At 33.8% G+C, this 11,536-nt stretch overlaps 1 long non-coding RNA gene across 16 annotated transcripts; it reads left to right on the top strand.

Annotated features, from left to right (window-relative positions):
- Positions 1–363: 363 nt before the first annotated feature.
- LOC114280528 (uncharacterized) lies at positions 364–9,948 on the top strand. 16 transcript variants are annotated; one of them, XR_014333446.1, is made up of 7 exons: positions 442–816; positions 1,682–1,749; positions 6,607–6,871; positions 6,998–7,100; positions 7,896–7,965; positions 8,564–8,660; positions 9,672–9,948. It is a non-coding gene; the product is annotated as an uncharacterized LOC114280528 (long non-coding RNA). The 16 variants fall into 16 exon arrangements; XR_014333444.1 differs by having other exon boundaries at positions 7,896–7,970; XR_014333447.1 differs by having other exon boundaries at positions 6,998–7,119.
- The last annotated feature ends 1,588 nt before the right edge of the window (positions 9,949–11,536 follow it).

Below are 11,536 nucleotides of genomic sequence, written 5' to 3'. Positions count from 1 at the left end.
TGGCATAAGGTTTATACCTTTTCTTCGAACTTACACCGTTTGTGGAAGGCCAACTTAAACCTTTTTCGGAAGTCACTTATACCTTTTGTGAACAGATAAATTCATCAAATTTACACCTTTTGCTTAAGCTTATACCTTTCGTGGAAGTGCTTATATTTTTTTCGAAAAGTTACACATTTTGTGTACGAATTTTTGGCATAACATTTATACATTTTCTTCGAACTTACACCTTTTGTGGATGCCCAACTTAAAGCTTTTTCGCAAGTCAGTTATACCTTTTGTGAAAAAATAAATTCATCAAATTTACACCTTTTGCTTCGGCTTATACCTTTTCGTCAAACTGCTTATATTTTTCTTGAAAAGTTACTCCTTTTGTGAAATAATTTTTCTCATAAGCACTACAAGAAAATCAAGTTTTAGCAGTGGTTTTTATTGTAGCGGCCTGAAAAATGCTGCTATAGATGGGCTATTGTAGCGGTTATTGACCACAACTAAAAATTTAATTTTTAGTAACATTTTTTTCCTAAAACGCTGCCATATTTCTTTTTATAGTGACAGTTTGTACTCAACCGTTACAAAAAGCCAGGCAAAATAAAGGCCCGCCAAATTCAACTCTGATTTCGCGCAGAATCATAATTTTTTTTTTTTTTGGCTGTGTGGCTGAATAACATATCAGTATTTCCGTCCAAAAAAAAAACCGTTCAACTCAAATTTGTGCCCTAGTCCACAACACTTCTTTGGGGCAAGTATCCGCGGCGACGCATCAACATTCATCCTCCCCCGCGGCGTTCATCATCCTCCCACTGTGATTTCAAGGTCAGTTTGCTCTCTCTGTTTCTCTTTCTCTATCCCTTTCTTTCTTCTTGTCTCTCGGTTTATCTCTCTGTCATTCTCCCTTTCTTCTACTGTCTTTGTTTCTGTTTTTCCCTTACTGTCTTTGGTCAAGTTTGGGTCAATGAAATTCATTGTTAAGCTACTACTTGCCACTCCATTCAATGCTTCTAATATCTCCAAAACTTCTCTACTTTGAAGGGATTTCATGAACATCTTGAATGATTTTGATTTGGGAAAATAATTTAGAAAATAGAAAAAAAAAAATTGTTGGTATTCTGATTTTTGATCATCTATGATATTCATATTTTAACCAATATAATTAGTGAAGTGAATAGATTGTTGTTGATGCTACACAATAAAATCTCATGCTTGAGGATTCATTATGTATGCTAGGTGTTTGATAAAATGCCACAATGGAATAATAGTGCCTACATTTTTGTTTATTGGTTTGTTCTGTTTTTCTGTCTCTCTTTTTTTTTTCTTTTTTTTTTTGTTTGTGTTGAGAAAATTGTTGTCTATGAATTTAATGCACAATTTGTAATGTTTTGTTGGCTTAATAATGTGATTAGAGAAAATTGTTGCCTCTTTTCAGAGTCTCATGTTGTTATTTATGTTGGGGGGTTATTTTACTCCATCAAAACTGCCACCTGAACTTCTTGAAATATGGGCATATAAGGTTAGACTGGGTTACTGATGGATATTTGATGTTTATATTTCAGTACAGATGAGGCACCTAATTTATTTTAGACACGCATTCTTAAGATTGGTCATACTTCCCTGTTTTTCAGTGGAACATTGTAGCTATTATTTTTACTTATAAATAGTAATATTTCATCTTTCCTTTCAGGGTTCCCCATTTTGCAAAGTTGTACGTGAAGTACTTGTAGAGTTAGAACTGCCACACTTACTTCATAGGTAAAGTCCATTATGGCCATCTTGATTAATGATTTATGCATGGACAAATGTTATTTCAACAGCACTCTTTACTTCCATGATGCCATCATGTAATCCTTTAAATGAAGAGCTAGTATAGGATTGACATCTATTTATGTAGTCTAACATAAATTTAATACACTTTCATTGATATTTTAGAATTTGAGTTAGTGGCCATATGTATGTAATAATCAAAAATGAAAAAAAAAAAGGAAAAAGGAAAAGAGAACATGTGTATATGTTATTAATCTATCCTTTTAAACCTTTGATCATTATCTTCTAATATTTGATGATTCTTGTTGACTCCTGTTCTTAACCTTATTGATATGATACTTTAAACCTTGTTACCAAAAGAATCCCCACACCTTGGGATTCCTTTGACCATTGCTGGTTACTAATTTTTGTTGTTGTCTTTGTTATTGTTGTTGCCATATATGTAAACCTTGTTTAGTTGGAAATTTGTAATATTTTATTTTTCTGAAATTATAATTAATCATTGGTATCATGACCAGATTATAAGTATTTCATGATACTCATGTACATATATCTCCTTAGATTATTATTTGAGAAAGTGAACCCACTAGATGTTTCCATTAACATATAAATATAAAGTTCAGCTTTTGTCTTCTTAGGTTGGGGATGTTTTGTGGGTGTGTAGACACCCCATTTTGACCGGCCCTAAGACTTGGGCGCTTTCTTTTGATTACTCAATGATGAAAACAGGAATATGCTATCTCACAAAGTTCTCAGTAAAAAGATGGAATGTAAACTTTAATCCTAGTCTTACACCTGTTTTTGCCAAATTATTTTAGACTCCTCCATTTTCTTTCCCTTTATTATGTATTTTATATATATATATATATATATATATATATATATATATATTATGTTATATTATTATATAATATTTTATTAAATTTATTCAGTACCCTGGTTTCACCCACGCACCATACTTTTGTATATATATAATATTATATTATATAAGGGTATTATTCCTCATTTGAAAAAAAAAATAAATAAATTCACTACACTCCCATCGTGCGTCTTTTTGTTTTCTGTGCCTTTAGACCCGCTTTGGTCAAATTATGTTGCATATTTGGCCTACTAAAATATATTTTATTAGTCCACGTATTTTAATTTTACGTATTTGTGTGTTTTTATATATTTTTCTGGGTATTTGTACATGTATTTATGCTAATAATCTCTTTTATATATTATTATATTATAAAGTGCATAGTAATTTTACTGTGCATCTTTTGAAAACAACTCCTACCACCGTTTCTTCTTTTGTCCTTTTCTTACAATTATTTTTTATAAAAGGGGGAAGATCAGAGAAGGAATGGGAGGATTTTGGGAGGGGAGAGATTAGAAGAGTCAAAAAATTGGGAGAGAGAATAAAAAATAAAGGGAATTGGTGCGAGGGAATTTTGAGAGAAAAAGAATCAGAAAGAAGGAACCGCTAAAGTTGTAATTCCAAATTTTGACTGAGAATTGAGAACACATTCCACAGACTTGAGGGCAATCAAAAGAAAGTTTGTGAATCAGAAAATTCATCATGTCCCCGAAAGGTGAGTTTTCGCAAACTTTCATTTAATTTCAAAATGTGATATAATTTGTTTAAGTACTTTATTTATTGTTTTTCATAATTTTTTTTATCGCTTTAAATGGTCGGTTGAACCACCTAATTTTACTACTTTATCTGCTGTTGTATATAAACTGTTGTAATTTACATAAAATGTTGTAGTTTACTATTTATAAATTGTTGTAATTTTATCACTTTAAATGGTCGGTTGAACCACCTAATTTTACTACTTTATCTGCTGTAATTTACTGTTGTATATAAACTGTTGTAATTTACATAAAATGTTGTAGTTTACTATTTATAAATTGTTGTAGTTTTATCACTTTAAATGGTTGGTCGAACCACCTAATTTGTTAAAAGATGTGACCCCGCCAAATGAATAGTGATCGGTGGTGAATAGTAACTGCCGGCGGTAAATAGTAACTTCCGGCGGTAAATAGTAACCCCGACGATGAATAATAACCCCATCGATGAATAGTACCTCCGGCGATGAATAGTAACAGCGGATGAAAAATGCCCGGTAAGATGAATAACGATCAAGAAAGGTGAATAGTAATTGTCATGATGAATAGTAACTTCCGGCAGTGAATAGTATCTCGGGATGAATAGTGCTCCCGCAAAAATAAGTTTCCCCGAACAGAACGGAGCAGTCTTCCTACGTCAAGCAAAATATTTTCCGGCGCACATGAAGTTTCTTTATTTTATTTTATTTTATTTTTTTTTATTTTGAGAGTTTGTGAGGTTTTTTATTTTGTTGTAATATTCCTTTCTCTCTCTCTTATCTGGTTTGTAATAATTTATTCAGAGCGTTGTAATAAATTTCCCGCCCCGCTTCTTTCTATCCCGTTCTTTTACTTGCTTTCTTTATTTGTACATAAACATCATATTTATTTTTCATCATAGTTATGCTTTGCATCCATGTTTCATGTATCTTGATTCGGCTAGGTTTGCATTTGTGGATTTAATCAATTCCTATGTGATTATGTGCGCTACCTCATGTTCTTGAGATGATTCACATATCATATTTTAGAGGCTGAATCTTTAGTTGCATCTCATGAGTGAATTGCATTAGGATTTTATATATAAGATCATGCATGTTTTACTAACTTTGTTTTGTAGCTTGTTCGCGGGTCGTCAAACATGTAAGTTTTTATGCTTTAGCATCCCGTTTGTGTATGTTTTTCTTACTATGTTTAAGCATTCTACCATGTGGCTATTTGCTTATGTGATATAATTGTATGAATGCCAGTGGATGGAGGTTGTGTCGCTTAATTTGGAATGATGTTGATTTTCATGTTTGTAAACTCAATTTATTTGGGTTATACATTTTCAAAACTCTTTCAAAACTACATGAAATCAAGTTGTTCCAAAATGGGTGACATAGTCTATACTTGTATGCTTCACATAGTAAATTTTAGGATTTATTAACTAATCAGAACATGAACATATAAATAAAATAAAATTCATATCGTGGTTAGTAAAGGCCGATCTTTGATCGGGTGGGCGGGGGTGCTCATTATTGACCTTCCCCTCTCATACCTAAGGTTCCGAGCCAAGCATCCTTGGTTACGACGAACAGTGGCCTTGGCACCGAGTCATGGGTTTCCTAATTTCCCAAAATATTAGGTGGCGACTCTGAGATCTGATGACGCAGTCCATTTTTGACAAAATTGCAATAAAAATGGATTTTCAATAAAAGTTGCCAAATCTGGACTCTCATCTACGTTTCACATTGCACTCGTGAGAATAGATCAAAGAGATCTTGGGGGTCCGAACTGTTTAACGCGCGCGGGTACCCCCCGGGCATGTTACAGGGTGCTACGACTTGTCATGTCCTGATGGATATATTGCATAACCACTTTTAGTTCTTCAAACACTTGCAATAATTTGTCATAGAAATTAGGGTCTGTTTGGAAGTCAACTTTTTAGTGGCTATTTAGTTAAAATATGAGGTGAAAAAAATTAGTGTTTGGGAATGATTTTGACTTCTATACAAAAACATGCAAGTAGTAGAGAGAATGGAAGGAATTTTTCACCTTTTTTTATGATTTTATGATTTTTTTTGGTGACTTTTTAGCTAAGCCCAACAATCCCTTAGAACCATATTTCTTTTTGTCACCAAGGCACTCTTATTTGTGAGCTGGCATAATAGGGGGAAATTTTACTCAAATCAAGGGAAAACAAATTTTGGGATGGACATCACAGAAAATTTGTGGACACCACTCATTTTTGTTTTGTAGTTTATTTTTGTTTTGAAGTTTATATTCAAATATTTTATTTTATGCATACTTGTTTTTTATTTTATATAGAAATATCAATGAAGAAGTAATATGTTTGAGATAAACTTTGGATTCAGCCCTTAAAACACACTTATCTATAATTAGTTAAGAACAATAAAGTGAAGGCATTTTAAATCAACATTAGGCAAATAATTTTGTATAGTTGTACATCTTCCAATGGAATGAGTTTAAAAAATCTGTGTTGAGTTAAAAAAGGATCCATATCTTGCTCAAATTTGAAAAATGCCCACATGAAGTTCACAATTTTTTTATTTTTATTTTTTTCATTTGATGATTTAAGTATCACATGATTCACATCCATAAATGTCTACAGAGTCTAGAGAAAGATTTAGGGGCAAGCTGCTAAAATAAATCTAAATAGTGGGTGTTAAACAAAATTTTTTTTTTTGGGGGGGGGGGATAAATTAGTGGGTGTAAAACAAATTGACTGCCATTGAAGGATCAATTAGCATTTATGATTAGGCAACAAGGATGCAGGTTGAGAAGTGGGCCGTGGTCACAGTGGAAATGGTGGCAAGGTGGTTTTAAGTTGTTTCAAGATAGATAATGGACTGATGGTCATTTTGAAAACAAACCATGGTAGTAGTGAATTTTGGAGAAGTGAGATTGCCTAATTTTATCTGTGAGTTTTCTTTATGCTGAGAGTTGCTAGCAATCTTCTTGTTGATTGCCTAAAAAGATGTTTCTTGTAAAGAAAGCTCAGCAATTTCTAAATTCATAGATTATTTTTGATACTGTTAATGTGAGTAATATTTGTACAGTTGTGATACTGATCTTGTGTTTAAATGAGTAAAAATGCAGCAATAACCTGAACAATGTATTACTTGTGCTTTGTAGAAAAGTAGAGCAGTGGATGCTATAATTCTTTGGTAATAAAACAAAAATTATAAAGTGGCCTTGTTCTTAGTATTAGAATTTAAAACCAAGTTGTGTGAGCAATACGTGCTTTGGTTGCAGGGCTTTCTGATGATACCAATGAAAGTGTTCTCAAGGATGCTTTTGGACAGCATGCTGAAATAATTGAAGGGGATGTAACACAGACTCACAATATCCTTGGGATTCTATATATACCTGTGAAATTCATTTAAGGCAATTTACGTTGTCATACTTAGCAGTGAAAGTTATATGTGATCACGTGACTGGAAAATCAAAAGGATATGGGTTTGTGCAGTTCAATTCTGAGACTGCAGCTGGTACAGCCTTGAGGGAAATGGATGGTCAGGTACATTTTGAGTGACTTGACATAGTTTGTCACTTGGTTGTAAATATGAGGTAACTAGGTATTTTTTTTTACTTTTTCCAACAACAGTATTATTATATCTCAATTCTGTCTTATGCTTCATTTCAGTTATTGGATGGCAGACGTATACGCATTCATTATGGACACAAGGGGTTATGGCAGACGTATACGCATTCATTATGGACACAAGGGGTGACCACAAGGAACTGAGGTTTGATTCAAGAACTGAGGTTTGATTCAATACTAGAGTAGTTTGAGTTCTGTTTTTCACTTGGGTGGTTCTTATACAAAATGAGAGAGCAAAACTGAAGTAGGCCTCACTCACTTCCCACAAGCAATTATTGACGAGGAAGTTGACCTTACAGTTTGAATATACCATCTTTTCTGTTGAATAGCTCAATTGTTAGTGATTGGTACAGTTCTAACCTCTACATACTGCATTGATGCTTCACCATGTTTTCCTTTGACTAGCTCTCATGATTTCATCTATTGAAGAGTGCGAGTCAAACTGTTTATCATCCTAAAAGATAAGCATGTTCAATAATTCTGTCATGATCACTACAGGTGTGCTATTGAGTTTGGTATAGGCTGCATTAGTCAGAGATTATGTGCTTATAATTTCTATGGCTGTTTAGTTGATGTTGTCAGATAAATAATCATTCCTTAACGGTCTTCCTATGTCCCTTTGTTTAAAGTATGTAGATTTTATATTTGGTGGTGAGGTTTGTTCTAGGATCTATACATGTGGTTTTATTTTCTGATTTGGGTGGGACTAAACCCACAAACTTAATATCTATGTCGATAGTCCTCTCATATGTTTGGCCACCGGACATGTGAGGTATGTATGAGGGGTGACTGTTGATACAACCTTTTAGGCTGTGGATACATGAATTTCGTTTGTTATATTTGATTTATGCTACCAAAACCCCAATTTGTATGTTAATGACAGTTATTATTTATTGGATATGGATGCTTGGTAACTATATTTTTGATTTTATGTTAGCAGTGGTGTAATGGAGTGGAAGCAGATCAATGAATTGATTGGGTGAAAGGAAAATAATGATCCAGATTAAGATGTTATGTTTGTTCTCTCTTCTCATTTCACCATTTTGGGCTATAGCAATATGTGAATTAATTTTAAAGCAGGTTTTTTGTTTTCTCCCCAACAGTTTTATTTTCTTGGGGATCAATTAGTGATAGGTAATTCGAGTTTGTACAATTATTTAACCCGACAATCAGAATTTCAACAACAAATTTCTGAGGCATTACATGTGCTGTTGATTTTCATCTCTTTTTTTCCACCATTTTGGTCCCCATTGATGTGCTACTCTGTTTGGTTTAAACGGATTCCCAAGGATGAATGTTTTCAAAGTTCTCATTGTTTTTTGTGTTTGATTCCCAAAGGTGAATGTTTTCAAAGTTCTCATTGTCTTTTGTGTTTGAAAATACAATCCCTGAAAAGAGCTGTAACTTTTGGGTAAATGAGTTTGCAGTGTCCAGGCTAAATGTCTATATATGTGTATATATAGAAATGGTTTGATTCAATTTCAAACAGGAACTGAAATCTGTGAACCTAACTGCATTTTTGTTTTGTAATTTTATATGATGTATTTATCATATGTTATCCTTTTCTATATTTATGCATACTTATGTAAATTTTATTGTATAAATTAGACGACAAATGGATCTAGTGGCATTCCGGACCAGGCTTCTCCACAAAAACATCAAAGATCGTCTTTTGGGAGTCATGAAATGCAACCTTCTAATCGGGGTAAGTCATCATTACAATACACATACATTGACACAAAATTTAGAACCACTGTTAATGACTTCTTTACCAATAAATTGTTAGTCAGTTTGGACAAAATTGGGATTTGATAGATTGACTTCTATACTTTGCTTCCTTTATTGGCATCCGTAAAAATACTAAACAAACTAGGGAAATCGAACAAATTTGAATATCAGTAACGTATCAAACTGTAATATACAATTAAAAATAGACCCTTGGATGTTGCTAGTGGTTGCTTGATTTGGTGGCTGCTACTAATGTTTGGCTTTATTGGCTGATTCAGACCAAATGTCAACCTGTTAGTTGCTTGCTTACATGTTCTAAGCCCTTTAGATGTCTTCAAGCATATCTAATCTTAGAGATCAACTTTGCAGTGCTTAAAGAACAACACGAAGAACTAATGCAGAGTTTTTTTTTGTTGGGTTTAAAAGAAAACAGAAAACATAGAAAGAAAACAGAGAGGGGTGGGTTTCATCATAATGCAGAATTTTTTTGGCTGGTATGGAGTAGGTTTCATTGCTACTTTGTTTGTTTGGCTTTTGTGATGCTTTATGGAAGCTTAGGTGGTGTTGGGTTTGGTGTGTTTAGAGTGAACCTGGAATATATGGAGTGATAAAGGTGGTGTGTAATTTCTTTGTATCTTTTTATTTCCTTCCTTTTATTTCTCTTGATTGTGTTTGCACATGATTTTGCAGTCCTCCTTGTGCCAACCTAGTTGGGATGAGTTAGGTTCGCTATGATGCAATCTCACTCTTCCTTGTTGGTTGTTATATTTCTCCTTTATCTATAATAAAGAGTGCTTTATTTGGCTGATAAAAAATAATATGCAAACATGATCTTCAACTTCATTGTAATCTTTATTTTTTGATATGTAAATCGCATACTTACCAAAAAAAAATAAGACTAGTCGAGAATTATTTGTAGTCTAAATTTTCTTTACAGATTTTCAAATTGAAAATGATATTTATGCTCATTCAATTATTTTTATTGCAGGAAATAAGACAATATGAAAGCATCAAACAATGGACGTCATTTCTCGATTTGAACATTTTTCATGGAGGTCTTTATAAAATGGCATCATGAGTAATATTTTTTAGTACAATTGTCATGTGACAAGTTTATATGTACCTTCTGGATTATGGTGTGGCTATTAGTTTGCTAGAAATATTTGATCTATTTTGGTATGACAAGCTTATGTAATGAACCTTTTAATTAAGGTGTTTTGGATATTTTGGGATTATGAAAATGCAAACTATTTTATCTTTTACAATTATTGAGTATTGAGCCATTAGAATAAAATAGTGCTTTTATAGATATATAATGTGAGCAGGGATAAGTGAGGGACAACAATTAATGGTTACCAAACCATTGAAAATTTCAAGCTATATATTATTGGTAATTGCATAGTAAACATAGCATATAATCGCGGTTAATAACCGTCGCTACAAATAAAATTCAAAAAAAATCTATTGCTATAGTGACAGTGTAAAACTGATGGAACAGAGTCAAAATATAGAAGCGGTTCACAAAGCGTCGCAAAAGCGAAGGATATAGTAGCAGTTAACCTGTCGCTATAAAGTTACCAAGTAATGGTTAAATTTATGATATTGTGACATTTATAACCGTCGCTACAGCAACCGTCGCAATAAAAAAAATTATACCAGCGTTTCACAAAAATGTCACTATAAGGCTATGCTGACGGGGCTATTGTGGTGGTTTGGCCGCCGCTATTGCAACCGCAGGTAAAGGTATTCTAGTTTTTAGCGACACTTTTTCTTGCTTTTAGCGACAGTTTTGGCCGCTGCTATAAGTGAATTTTTTTGTAGTGAAGATTTATACTTTTTCTTCAAACTTACACCTTCTGTGAAAGAGTATATAAGCACAAAAGTATAAATGTTATGCCAAAAATTCTTACACAAAAGGAGTAACTTTTCAAAAATGGTGTAAATATTTTCAGTAAAAAGTGTAAGCTTAAGCAAAAGGTGCAAAATTAATGAATTTTTTTTTTTCACAAAAGGTATAAGTGACTTCCGAAATAGGTTTAAGTTGGGCTTTCAGAAAAGGTGTCAGTTTGAAGAAAAAGTCCAAAGTATAAATCTTATGCCAACAATTCTTACACAAAAGGAGTAACTTTTCCAAAATGGTGTAAATATTTTAACGAAGGAGTAACATTTCAAAGCGTTGATAACCAGAAAAGGAGTAACAAAGGGTTCATTTCGAAATGTTCGTAAACACAGAAGGAGTAACATATGTTCATCTCAAAGTAGTAAACACAAAAGGTGTAACATTTCGAAGTGTTCATAAACCAATTGACACAACCACTGAACAAATCAAAGGGTTCGTGACCCCCGCTGACCACCCAAGCGCGGTGGGCTCCGGTGCTCACAGCCTTCTGAGATCGGCAACTCCACTTGCATCGACGTCGCAAATCAAAGATTTTTCGAAAGATTGGCTATCGATCTTGGACTCTCTGTGTCGATGTCGGTCTGTCTCTGTCGATCCCTGTTTATCTCGGTCTGTCTCCATCGATCTTGGTTTGTCGGTGTCCATGTGGGTCTCTTCTCTGTCGATCTCTGTTGATTTCGATCCCTCTGTCGATCAGTGTCCATCTAGGTCTCTATGTCTGTTGATCTCTCTCTCTCTCTCTCTCTGTCCGTTGCTCTATATTAAAAACGGTTCTCTTTTAAATTGACATACTTGGTTGGATTTGGGGTCAGAGTCGCTATTCCAAGCCCTCCCAGACTCGTCTTCTCTGAAACGGAGTTCTACTGGGACAAAGGCCAAGCCCTCCGAAACGCCCTTCTCTCTCACATTGCCATTATCTGAACAAGACAAATACAGTGTGATTGGATTTTAGG

The sequence above is a fragment of the Camellia sinensis genome, chromosome 6 (assembly GCF_055761805.1).
Source record: "Camellia sinensis isolate YWXY chromosome 6, ASM5576180v1, whole genome shotgun sequence".
NCBI lineage: Eukaryota > Viridiplantae > Streptophyta > Magnoliopsida > Ericales > Theaceae > Camellia > Camellia sinensis.
The sequence above is the reverse complement of the archived record's forward strand: the minus strand, read 5'-3'. Positions and strand labels throughout refer to the sequence as shown.